General features: G+C 51.3%; 1 protein-coding gene across 2 annotated transcripts in view; it reads left to right on the top strand.

Moving 5' to 3' along the window:
* Ntn1 (netrin 1) overlaps window positions 1-13659 on the top strand; it is a 201211-nt gene that overhangs the window by 154246 nt on the left and 33306 nt on the right. The window lies entirely within an intron of this gene.

Below are 13659 nucleotides of genomic sequence, written 5' to 3'. Positions count from 1 at the left end.
TCAGGAATCCTGGGGCCAAGGATTTCCCTCCTTCCTGGGGTTGCAGGGGCCCAGGCAGGGACTGAGAGGAAGGAGTCCCTGGACACTGGTTCATGGTCAGAATTCAGGAGCTCTGAGACCCCAGATGGGGAGATAATCCCATTTTCACACCCACCTGTTGTTACCTGAAGGTGCAGCCTTTACTTCATGGCAAAGGTAGGTCCTGGCCCCAGCCGCCAGTAGTGTCTGTGATATAGCAGTCATAGCGTCTGTGACATGCTCACCTTAGCAGTCATAGCTGTGTTCACGTTACAGACTTGGTGCAGATGCCAAGAGATACCATGTGTGTGTCCCTGGCTGCTTCACAATTACATGAGTCCCCAGACCCAGCTCATCTGCTGTCATTGAGAAAGCACATGATAACATGACCGCACCATCGACCTGGGAGAGTTCAGATAACTGGACTTCAGTAGTATTTTCCTATGTACGGATAGATTCTCCTTGCCTTAGGACGGGGCGGCTTCCTGATAAGATTATTGTAAGTGAGAAATACTGTACAACGCAGTAAGTGTGACGCCCAGCCCTCGGCGGCGCACCCTCGCCCAGCTGAGCAGTGAACAGTGGGTGAGTGTCGCACCTGTCTTGGGGCAGATGGGGACAGCTCCCTGATGCTGCCCAGGATTGCAAGAGAAGGCAAGGTCCAACCTCATTCGTTCAGCCCAGGGAAAGACGAAACAAGTTGATAGCATGGCTTCACTCAGTGCTTGCTGTTTTCACACTGTAGTAGATCAAGACTATTTTAGTGTGTGTGTGTGTGTGTGTGTGTGTGTGTGTGTGTGTGTGTGTGTGTTCTAAGAAAGGATTTACTGGGCTTCTTGTTGCAAGGAGAGGTTTCACGTCCCTGGTTTGGGCACACAGGGAGCTTAGAGCCCCACGGGATGGTGTGCCCTGTGAGGTCAGTTACAGGGCCACACCTGGACCTGGCCACACCCTGGACCTGGGGCAGGAGTGGTAATGAGTGGCAGATTGACATGAAGGACTCTAGTCAGTCTGGGAACGTTGTCTTCTCTAGGCTCTGTAGGGAGCTGTAGGTGAGCTTGCACACTCAGGGGGTCACCTGACTCTGAATCTAGGGGGAAATTGTCCTGGGAGCCTGAGAGAAAGCAGAGTCAGGACTTGAGCATCTGTACCCACAGCAGCTCCCCAGGAGTGCCCAGGAGTCGGGCTGGGACTGTCGGAGATGTCCCTGGCCCGGGCAGTTTGTTGAGACTTCTAGTACCCCTGGTTGAACCCCTGCTGGGAGAGAGGTAATGACAAGGGCTAGGGACGCCCATTCCAGGGTGCCTGGGTGCTAGGTGCCAGAGTGGAGCTGTAGAGGCTGGAATCTCCCGCCCACTGCCCTTCTCAGCATAGTCCCAAAGGAGGCCAGGTCCAGAGGACAGAGCTGATCATTTCCTATACTGATTTCTTTTTAGAATTTAAAGTTTGTTCTCCCCAGCTTCGTGAGAGGTTAAGGCAGGAGGATCCCTTGTGTTCACAAGTTCAAGGCCAAGATGGGCAACATAGTGAGACTTTGTCACATGAAAATCACAAACACAAACAAAAAAACTGTTCTCTCTTGCTGAGGACAAGGATACTTTTTTTTAAAAAAAAAAAAAAAAAACAACACAGTGTTGTTAATTAAAAATTAAGTCAGAGGCTGAGGGTGTAGCTCAGTTGCGCACATGCTCAGCATGCAGGTTTAATCTCTGCCATCAATGAACTAAAACAAGAATTGGGGGACAGTAGTTTTGAAGTAAAAAAAATGTTAAAATAAGAGCCGGGCGGTGGTGGCACACGCCTTTAATCCCAGCACTCGGGAGGCAGAGGCAGGCAGATCTCTGTGAGTTCGAGGCCAGCCTGGACTACCAAGTGAGTCCCAGGAAAGGTGCAAAGCTACACAGAGAAGCCCTGTCTCGAAAAACAAAAAACAAAAAACAAAAAACAAAACAAAAAAAAAAAGAAAAAAAGAAAGAAAATGTTAAAATAGAGATTGGATTATTTTTTATGTGTGCATGTGTTTGCATGTTTATATGTATGTGTGTAGGTGTAACATACATGTGTTACCACGTTACCACACGCCTGAGGCCCAATGTTGGCCACAGGCGTCTTCCTCAATTGCTCTCCGCTTTATTTTTTGAGACAGGATCTCTTGCTACACTCAGAGCTCTCCATTTCTGGCTAGTCTGTCGAGCCAGCTTGTCCTGGGCATCCCCCATCTCTGACTGCTGAGGGTTGGCATGCCAGGCAGCTGCCATGCCTGCCCAGCTTTTACATGGTTCTGGGTATCTGAACTCTAAGGGTGTTATCTGTTGAGCCATTTCCTTGGCTCAATTCTTTTTTTCTTTCTCTTTCCCTTCCTTCCTTCCTTCCTTCCTTCCTTCCTTCCTTCCTTCCTTCTTTCTTTTCTTTTCCTTTCTCTCCCTCCCTCCCTCCCTCCTTCTTTTTTTTATTTTTATTTTAAGATTTGTGTCTGTGTGTGGGTATGTATGTGCAGCTTGCCCTCTGAGTCCAGAACAGGGTGTTAGACCCTTTGGAGTTGGTTGTGAACCGCCCGATGTGGGTGCTAGACATTGAACTTGGGTCCTCTGGAAGAGCAGAAAACGCTTTTAACCACCGGGGCATTTATTTCTTCAGGCCCCAGATTTGATTCTTGATACTTAGTGGTCACGTGACTAGCCAAAAGTGACAATGATACACGTGAGTAGACAGACTCACCTGGATGGGCTTTTGGGCTACCCAGGGCTGTGCAGGGGTAAGATACACAGCTTGCCCTGGGACAAGATAGACTTCAGTGGGCTGTCTGTCTCCTGGAAGCTTTTCTGGACCTTGCAACTTGACTTTGGGTTTCTTGTAATTATTTTTGACTTTTTACCTTCTGATAGAAAAGGGTAACTAAACGGGTGAGGGGGGCGGAGGCACTCCTGAGACAGGAAGCCCGTGTGAAGCATCCGAAGGTTCTTGGCTTTAATGGGCGCCAGTCTAAAACAGCTGTGGTGTTGGGGAATCAGGCCTGAGGCTGTGGGAATGCTCCGGTCCAGCCTCCTCTGAGCCACACCCACTCCTAACCTCTGGTAGTTGTCTTGGCAGTCTTCCGTTAGCTAATTACCTTCTCTGACTCCTTTGGATCTTGTGACTGTGGTCCCGTCAGTGAGAACCTTAGCGAACATGACCGAAAGTGAACCACTCCAGTGCTTTGCTGGAAGAGCGAGTGAGAAGTCAGGTTTGGGGCTTGGAGCAATGCCTGGGGCCTCAGCCCAATCTTTGCAGCCTGCCCTGGTGGGCTCTGTAGAGCAGGAGCCATTGCGGAGGCTCTGGGGGCTAGCCTTTGGGAGGTCCTATCACAGAGCGCCTGGCTGGCTAGCTGAGACATTCAGCTGGAGGCCGGCCGGGAGGCACCTGGGAAGTGGAGCCCTGGAGCTCGGCATTTCCAGACTGCGCACTCCCACAGGGAGTGGAGACCCTTGAGTGAGGCCACCTGTGGGAACTCTGCATGCATCCACATAACAGAGGAGAATGAGTAAGCCCGGAATGCATTCGCTAAGCTGAGGGACGAGACCTCGCCCTGAACTCATCAAGCCCTTGAAGAGCCAGCTCCCTTGGATAAGGATGCTCTTTACGGCTTGCTCTCAGGCAGGGTGGTAAGAACGAAGAGGTCTGCAGCAGAGAAGGCCAGGAAGGAATGTAGGAAGCCCCCATTCAAAAAGGGTGTCCCCGCCAAGGCTGCCTGGGACACAGCTAGTAACCGGGTGGAGGGACCGCCACTCCTGTGGCTGCAAGAGGAACACCGGCCCTGGGGCAGCTCTAGGCAGCTCCCGATCGGCTGCGGTTGCTTTTATCAGAGTCCCTTGGGTGAGTGGGAGGAGCTCCGGTTTGCATGGCTCAGAGGGTATTGGTGTTACCACAGCTTCTTCCTATTGAAACAGAAAGGGGTGGGGCCCAGTGCTCTCACCCTAGTGCCCCTGGGGAGGAAGGACCCTTGCTCGGCTAGAGCTTCCTCTCCTGAAGAAACACCTGCTCACTCCGCCGCCGCTGCTGCCCCTGTAATCCTTCCTGAGGCACAGGGATGTGGGGGAGGTTGCCGAGTGCTTTGCTGCTTTCTGTGGAGGACCATCCAGCCCGAGGCTAGCTTCAGAATGGCCCATAGGAAATCCTTGAGGATTGAGTAGGAAAGAGACACCCGGGGGGGCGGTGTGTGTGTGTGTGTGTGTGTGTGTGTGTGTGTGTGTGTGTGTGTGCATCAAGAGCCCTTCCTCCAGAGCTGGTGAAACCCATAATAAGGAAAGGTAGCCTTTGCTGCCCCCACCCCAACCCCCATTTCCAAGACTCTTCTTCCTTGTGGATGCTAGACCTGAGTTAAGGTCCAGGAGTGAGGAGCCAGGCACCTCCTGGGTTTCCCACCTCTCAGCAGTGGTCCTGGGCTCTTCTCCAGTCTTGCCCTTTTCATAGCTTCTGTCCCATTGAGAGTCCTTTTTGGGCTTTTTGCTACTGCTTCGGTGGCCCTGGGGTAGGGCAGGAGTGGCTTTCCAGGGTACCGTGTAGCCTTTCAGGAGAGCCCAGAGAGAAGACTTGACAGCCAGTGTGCTGGAGGATGCTGCCCTCAATGCCAGCAGGTATGCACGGGGGCAGAGGTGTGTGTGTGTGTGTGTATGTGTGTGTGTCCTCTCCAGCTTTTTGCTAAAGATCATGAGTCTATAGAGATCTGCAGTGTGGGCCAGCCTGGGCTCTCAGATCCCCAGAGAGCCACTGATCTGATCTTGCCATTTCCTTCTCTATGTAACTTATAATGAGAATCCTGTTGCGAGGGGTTGTGGTGGGATTATAAAGCAAGCACGGTTGATTCAGGGGTGGACGTGCCCAACAGGAATTAGGGAAAAAACCCACAAAAACAGCTGGTACGGGCCTGTGATCCTGCTCCTCGGGAGCCCGAGGCAGGAAGCTCACAAATGCAAGAACCGCCTGGTTCTTTGACCGCAAGGTCAAAGCCGGTTTGAACAAATGAGTGAGACCCCTGTCTCAAGGTAAAAAAGCGAAAAGAGGGCCAAGCCTAAGGCGCAGTGGGAGGATGCTTGCTCGGTTCACACAAGGTCCTGGGTTCCTTCCCCAGTACAGAAAACAAACACAAACCCGACGCAGGGCAGTGGGGGCTGAGGTGCTCAGCCTCTGTCTGCTCTTCTAGCCGCGATGGTGGACTTGGGTCAGAGCACACATCCCTTTTGTGATACTGAAACAGAGTCTTCATTAGACTAGCAACAGAATGCCAAGCAAAAGTAAGCGAAGCAATCAAACTATGGGGTGAATGCTTTGTTTGTTTTTGTTTTGAATCGTCAAAATCGAACAGACACTGAAGAACAGAAGGAAACGGAAACTCAAGCCATGTTAGGGAGAACAAGACTCTCAAGCTGTCAAAATGTCAGTCCTCCCGGAAGTGATCCAGAGGTTTAGCATAATTCTGGTCACCGGCTCCATTCTAAAGTTCAGCCAGAAAAATCAATGTGTAGTAAGAAAAGCCAAGATTTTTTTTTTTTTTTAAAAGGTGACTAATGGGGGTAATTAGCTCTCCTGGATATTTTAAAATATTGTAGGCAGGGCGTTTAACTGAGTGTGGCGTAGGAATGGAGAGGGGCCAGAAAGGTTTGGTACCAGGGTGGTGTGTGACGAGGGCAGCAGCCAGCAAACGCTGCTGGGATAACTGGCCACCTCCTTACCAACCATCTTAGAGTACTGTTTGCTGCTGTAGGTCACCAGAGGGATAAAGAGCCACAAATCATTAATGAATCTGTAACACTCTAAAATAATATACATGTATGTATGATGTATACACACACACACACACACACACACACACACACACACGTCCATCCATGGGCTCTCAGGGCAAAGAAGTCATCCTAGATAGGACATTAAAAACCCAGAAATCATAGAGGGAAAGGTTTTGTGGATATAAATGGAAAACTCCTGTACTTCAGAAATCTCTCTGAGCAAAAAAGACAAACGTGAGGCTGAGAGAAAGCTATTGTGATGTTGCTGACCAAAGGTCAGAATCCTCCATAAATAAAAAGCATCTACAACTCAATAAGAGATCCTAATGTGAAACTGAGTTGAAGTGAACTAGAAACTCAGAGAATTTGTCAAGATGGCAATGAGTACAGGAAGTGCTAGGTTCGCTGGTAACCGTGACGGTGTTAACAAGAATACTATCTTAAAAGCGTGTTTGATTTGGTACTCTGTGTGTGTCTATACGAGGGGGCTGAAACCAGGATTTTGCACACGGGAGGCAGGAATTCCACCAGTAAGCTATCTCCCTAGCCATTTTTTTTTCCTTTTTAAAAACTTCGAGATTTAATTTTTAAAATTATTTATGCGTATGTGTGTGGGCGCGTGTGAGTGTATGTACACTGTGTGTGTGCAGGAACCCGCTGAAGACAGGAAGAGGGCATCAGAGGCCCTGGGACTGGAGTGACAAGCAGCTGTTAGGCCACCACGTGGGCGCCAGTCTCCTGCTCCTCCCCCAGAGCATCAAGTACACTTGACCGCTATGTCATCTCCGGCCACCAACCCCTTTTTAGTCGGAGACAGGGTCTCACTAAATTGCCCAGGCTGTCCTTGATGTTTTTATTCTCCTGCCTCTCCCACCTGAATAGCTGGGATTACAGGCCCTCACCGCTGGATTTGGGAGATTTGACACTACTTAGAAGATAAAATAATAATAATAATAATAATAATAATAATAATAATAATAATAATAATAATCCCCAGTGTTGAAAAGAGTTGGAGAGACAGACCCTTGGGGAGTAACTTGTACCTTTTAGGAAGAGAGATTGGTCACTGTAAGACACACCTCTGCCTGAGGAAATGGTGATATTTGATAGGGTTTGCAGGCGCCAAAGATGATGATTACCACATTGTTTGTAGCAATCAAAGAGCAGCCTTCGTGTCTGGTTTGTTTTTTTGAGACAGGTTTTGCGGTGTAGCCCTGGCTAGCCTGGAACTCAACTCCATATATAGATCAGATGGGCCTTGAACTTGGAGTGGTCCTCCTGTATCTGCCTTCCTAGCTCTGGGATTGCAGCTGTGTACCAACACCCCCAGCTTGAAGCAGCCAGCTGTTATTCGGTGTGGTTCTTTGTAGGATCTGTGAATGGAGAGATGCTTTCTGTACCCTGCCAGTGACGGAGCAGGCCGCGCAGCAGATTGCATGTAGAGAGTCCTCTTTGCTGCGGAGGCTCGTTTATAGAGTATTTTTGATGAAATCGTTTCATTATGTCTGTGTAGTTCACTGCTTCTCAACCAGGGGCTCTTCTGTTCCCCAGGGGACATTTGGCACTGTCTGGAGACATTTTCAGTTGTCACAACTGGGGGGTAGGGCGCCACAGGCATCTCACGGGTGGAGGCTGCCAGACACCCCACATGTGTAGGACAGTCCCACAACAAAGAGCACCAGGCTGTCAGAAATTCTGGTGTATTTATACAGCACAAACCCATGTGTTTTCTGCAAATTCGGCCGAGAGGCCAGTCTTCCTGGATGGACCGCTCACTCATTAGCTCCACAGCCCACTGCTTGGATGGCACTCAGGAGGAGTCAGAAAGCCCCGCGGCCATTAAGCTAACCGGTATTTCTGTGGGATTGTGTTTTAACTGTTTACCTGCTCTATTTTTTCCATGCTAAGATTCATCTTTAAAAAAGTAGTCTTGAGTTTCACTATAAATTGATGGAGCTCACATTAATGTGACTTAACTCATTCAAGGTTTTTTTTTTTTTTTTTTACATCTATTTATTTGCCGTGGCACTAGCGCAGAGGTTGGAGGACAGTTTGCTGGAGTTGGTTCTCTCCTCCTACCCCGTGGACCCTGGGGGTTGCACTGGGGTCATCAGGCTGGGCAGCAAGTGCTTTTCCTTCTCACTGGCCCTGGTTAAATTTTTATTCTGAGAGATTTCACCAGAGTAGCAGGACTGGCAAACAGCAGCGTGCGCATGGCCTAGACTTAACAGTTTGGATGTGCTGAGTTTGTGTCAACCTCTCTTTGCTTAAACAAAAACAAAAACAAACAAACAAAAAAAACAAAAACAACAAACTTTTGGTCCTGGGATCAGACCCTGGGGTCTTGTGCATGTCAAGCAAGTGCTCTTTCCCTGGGCTACACCCTCAGCCTTACCTAAATGCCTTTAAAGAAAAACGTAGACATTATGACAGTCCATCCCTAAATATTTCAGAACACACCTCTGAAAAATAAGTGTCTTGACGCACAGTCCACGTTCAGGAATTCCTTGCTTGTTCCCCAATGTGCTGTGCAGCTGGGTTGCTTGTGGCTTACTTCATTAAGCCGTTCTGTGGTGATGTGATCCACTAAGCATTGTGTTTAAAAAGGATCCTGGGCTGCTTTTGAGAATATGATGAATGGGAAGTGTCACCGAAAGTGAATAGTGCTGCCTATGTGGTCCCTGCTGTCACCAGTAACCCCATGTGCCCTGGAGGTGGAGGCCGTGCTGTGTCCAGCCTGAGCCCAGGCCAGCCCCTGGCTTTGTGGATGTGTGAGCTCTGAGTTTCCCCTCACAGGGGCATCACAGAGAGAAATATCCAGAACCATCCGGTGTCTTCTCCGTGAGTGTAGAGGAAGTGGAAGCTAAAAGACTATGAGCAATTTTTTTCAAAAGGGTATCAGCCATGGGCTTTTTTTTGGGGGGGGGGCGGTTGTTTTGATTTTAGGTGCTGGGGGTAGATCCCAGGGTTCTTTGCATTCTAGGTAAGTTCTCTAACCCAGTTTCATACCAGGGTTCAGCCAGGGTTTCCACCCTCGACACAAACTGGCTTTGGGCTCTGGTGCTTGAAGTAATGCTGAGGCTGTCCACACTGGGAGGTGTGGAACTTCGCAGGCAAGTGATGATAATTGGGTGTCCCCCTGGGACAAAGCTGTAGTGTTGGCTGGGCAACACTGGGTTAAACCCAGATGTCCTGATATCAGCCCAGTTGCCAGAACGCTCAGGAAAGGAAACCGGAAACAGAGCCAGGGAAATACGGGCCTCCTCTACTAGCCAGTGGGACTTGCCCCTACCTGATGGCTTGAGGCCAGACCGATCCCATATGTATTATGGGATGTGTTCTGTATTAGGTTGAACTGTGTGGAACTGCACCTGCAGGTCACTGATGGGGATCCCCAAGTGGCAATTCAATGTGGTGTGACTGCCCTTGGGCAGCCCGGGTGGATCCTTTTCTCTTTCATTCTCGCTCTCGAGATTCCCTCTCTAATTCTTCTCTGCTCTGTCTGCCCACCCTCTGTCCGTCCGTCCGTCCGTCCCTCTGTCCCTCCCTCCCTCTCTCCCCTCCCTCCCTGTCCACTACCTTCCTTGTTTTCTTTGCTTTCCCCGGTCCCCTCCCATCCCCCTCCTTGCTCCCCCCTTCATGAGCCTGCACAGAGGGCAGGGCAGAGGTCAGCCTGGGTGCAAGCAAGGCTAGAAAGCATCTGTCCCCACCCCTCCTGCCAGGGCTCCCTGTCACCCCAAGCAACACAAAGCAAGTGACCCTATTGTTCTTCTGTCGCTGGGCCTTTGCAGGTGGAGAGGACAAAGGGATGAGCTCAGAGGCCAGAGGAGCAAGGGGGGTAGCATGTTCAGCCCTTCGTGGGCGTTCTTCTCCCCAGGACCTGAGGGGGATGCATGACGGGGCAAATGACAGGTGTCAGGGAAAGAAAGAGGAGAGGGGGCCCTAGCACCCCACCCCACATCCCAGGGATCTATCTCACTGGCAGAGGCTGTGGGGGTGGGGCGCAGGCGTCAGAGCTTGGCCGAGGCAGGGCATCTGACGGGGCATCTCGGGCTGTGCCAGCCCATACCTCTGCCTTGAACCCCTAAACTCCCAGGGAGTACTGGGCTAGGCTGTTGCTGTCAGTATTGCCCTTCCAAACCCCAACAGCCAGTGAGGTGGGTGAGGGAGTAAAAACCTCTCCAACCCTGAGACTGGAGCATCGCACCCCATGGCAGCTTCTGTGATTAAATGGACTGTCCGATGCCAAACCACCCTGGATTTAATGATTATAACACCCGCCACTGGAGCCATCAAGTCCACCCTAAAGAGCCTGGCCATGAATACTTGCCCCAGCCCTGTGGAAGATCCGGCAAGCCGCTCCAGAGCCCTGGCTGGGCCCAGTCCTCATAGGAGCCATGGAGTTGGGCTAAATGACCTATTAAGTACCCTTTCAGCTCCAAATCCTGGAAGCAGTATCAGACATGGTGGCATACGCCTCTCACCTCAGCACTTGGGAGGCCCTGGCAGGAGGATTGAGAATTAGAACTTGAGGCTAGCCTGGGCTACACAGTGAGTTTCAGGTGACCTTGGGCTGTGTATGAAGACCCTAGGACCTTTTTGGAAGCCAACTGTGGATCCCCTGAATTCGTTCCCCAGCAGCCGGGCAGGGTCTGGTGGGCCAGTGCTGGCCTTACGTTCCTAGGGAAAGTGCCTGGAAGTAGCCTGTGAAGCCCTTCCTGGGTTCTGTGGAGGTGACCAGGATAATTTGCATCCAGGTGTGTATATCGCCACGGGGGGGGGGCGGGGGGGGAGGAAGAGGGATAGGGTTTGCCTGGTCAGTGGGTAGCTTTCCTCTGGTACACACAGCCAGCCTTCACACTGGAGAGGACAAGGGGGCCTGAGGTCCGACGGATACAGATGCTCCACTCAGTTGCATGATGCGTGGCTGGTCCTGTCCCCACCTCACCTCACCTCTGAATTTTTGAGGTGGGGGGAAAGGGAGAGGGAAAGAGAATATGCTGGTATGTGTGTGCCACAGTGTGCACGAGGAGGTCAGAGGGCAGGTCTGGTGAGCTGGTTCCCACCTTCCCTCTTGTGGTAGGGTCTCTCCTGTTATTTACGTCACGCTAGCTGGCCCACGCGCTCCCAGACGTTCTCGCCTTCACTTTCCTGTCTTGCCACAGTAGGGCCGGGCTCACAGAGGCACAGGGGTAGAGCATCTGTTTCTTCACAGGTGCTCTGGAGATCGCAGCAAAGCCCAGGCCCTTAGGCTTGTGCAGCAGGTGCTTCCCCCCCCCCATGCTGAGCCATTATGCCAGCCCCTCGGGCAGGGCATCTTCTCTGCCGCTCTCTCCCTTGGCTCTCAAAGTTCTGGGTGTGGCCATGTGTGGTCCCCTCCCTCTGCTGCCTGCTCACTTCTAGATGGGATCGAACAGATCATGGACCTGTGTTTATCCCGCCCCTCAGATCCGTGAACACAGTGACCCGCTTCCCGTTCCCTCCTTCAGAGAAGCCCGCATTTCCCAGTCTGTGACAAGGTCTCTGTTCCATGGTCTCTGCTTAGGAGTCAAGTACAGTTAGGTATGGTGGCCCACACCTGTGATCCCAGCACTCAGAAGGCTGAGGTGGGAGGATCAAAAATTCCAGGCTAGCCTGGGCTACAGAGTGAAACTCTTATCTTCAAAACAAAGCATCAGGACATTTGGGGGATCAAAGAACGGAGAAAGAATGTGTCTTACTTGAGGAGACACCTGACATGGATGCATGGCAATGGGATGGACATACCTGTTCACTCTGGCTCTCCAGAGGGGGTGTGCATCCCTCCCTAACCCTGCCTCCAGGGCATCATGCTGGCAGTTAGAAGTTTGCCGTGCTGGGACTATTCACACTTTGGACATGAGCAAGCTGTCCAGGTGACTTACTTTCCCTCCCGGTGTCTGTTGCTAACCACTGTCTGCATCCTGCTGCGCAGACAGTATCCTGGGAGTAGGATTCATGATGCTCAGACCAGGGGGAGCCTAGAGACAGCTCAGTGATAGGGCCTCCACATCTGATAGATGGAAGACTGCATCCTCGAGGGGGGCAGAGACTTGCTCTAGGTCACACGGGAGGTTGACACTTTACCAAGTCACCCTGCCTTCCTTGCAGGGAGAGGTGGGAGGAGAGAAAAGTCCCTACCACCGGAGGGAGATCTGGACTGTTTGAGACAGGGGATTGCCCAGAAAGCTGCATCAAGATTTTTCTTTTAAAATTTTACTTTTATGTGTATGAGTGTTTTGCTTGTATGTATGAATGTGCATATGAATGCGCATCACTACATGCCTGGTGCTCTGGAGGCCCGAAGAGGGTATCCCGTCCTCTGGAACTGGAGTTGCAGATGATTGTGAGCTGCCCTGTGGGTGCTGGGAACTGAACCCAGGTCTTCTGCCAGAGCAGCTGGTGCTCTTGACTGCTGACTTCTCTCTCTGGCTTATACTTTAAGGTTTTCTTAAAAGCCCAAACTGGGCCGGGCTCGCCGAGGCAGGTCCTTCTTCCTCACCCACCTGAGCAGGTGGCAGAGCCCAGAGTTTCCTGGCTAAGTTGTACTGTCCCAGGAGGCCACCTCCTTCAGCTGCAGGGATGGGTAGGTCCACCTGAGATTCTAAAACTCCGAAGGAGTCTCCATCATCACCAGACAGAGGAGCCTCACGGTCTCCCTTGGGGGCCAGAATATCCAGCATCGTCTTCAGGCTGGATGTCATGCCTGCCCTTCTTCTTGGATGCGTTAGTTTTGCTGTGTGTTCAAGAGGTAATACAGTGCCAGCTGTGTGTGCAGGTGATTTGGAATCAGCTATCTCAAATTAGGCTCCCTAGAACCTCAGGGGCCTGTGAGAGGGCTTGTGGGGGTAGTTTACTGAGGGGTGCTCCCAGGCAAGGAAGGCAAGAGAGTGTAGGTCTAAAAACAAGTGGCTTCCAGACCAGACAAAGCTCTGAGGAGGCAGTCATGGGTGAGAAGCTGCAGGTAGGGACAGAAGCCAGGACATTAATTACACTTGCCAGCATCAGCTGACGAGATGGGCTGTGGACTCCCTACTGGAGCTGGCCTGTGTCTTGTGACTGCCCAGATACTGCCCAGCAAAGCAGTGTGCATCAGCCAAAGGCTGCAAGTATGTGTGATTAGCAGCCGGCACCTGTGGCCGTGGGGTGTGGTGAGGGGTGGGGGCAGAAAGGAGGGCAGGGTGGGACACCCACCACCTCTGCTACCTCAGGCCTCTGTGGCCATGGGTTTGGAGTGTATGTATTCAACCAATCATAGACTTAAAAGAAACAAAAACCCAAGACATCATCTATGTTGTTTCCCCTTCTCTCTCCATGGAGAATACAGTAGCTGTTTAACATTTTCATTGTATCGGGTTCTATAAGCTACAGATGATTTTTAGCACGAGGGAGGATGTGGGTAGGCTCTCTGCACATACTGTACCATAATGTCTACGGAAGTTGAGTGTCCTCAGCTTCTGGTCCCTGTCAGGGGTCCTGGACCCCTCCAGTTTTGAGGGACAATGGTACTAAGTAATTCAGAAGGTTTTTTTTAGAGACCACCATGGGTTTCTCTTTGCCCACTCTCTGGCGTTTCTCCACTATGGAAAGTCCTGGCTGGTCTCTGGGGTCCTCATGCCTTTCTCACAGCTGGCTGGTCACTCTGTCTCGCTGATCTCACACCTCTCCTCTGCCGTACACACCGCCGCCGCCGCTATCTCTATGCAGGATCCTTTAACTGCTCACGGTCCTGTATTGGTCAGGCATGTGCCGTGACAAACATCTCCTGGAGTCCAGTCATTGTTCGCTCATGCAACAGCCGTCACCCACAGGTGTCCCTAGTTGGATGGTTTCCTTTGGGCCATCCCCTGGAGCTACAGAG

The sequence above is a fragment of the Peromyscus leucopus genome, chromosome 8b (assembly GCF_004664715.2).
Source record: "Peromyscus leucopus breed LL Stock chromosome 8b, UCI_PerLeu_2.1, whole genome shotgun sequence".
Classification (NCBI taxonomy): domain Eukaryota; kingdom Metazoa; phylum Chordata; class Mammalia; order Rodentia; family Cricetidae; genus Peromyscus; species Peromyscus leucopus.
The sequence above is the reverse complement of the archived record's forward strand: the minus strand, read 5'-3'. Positions and strand labels throughout refer to the sequence as shown.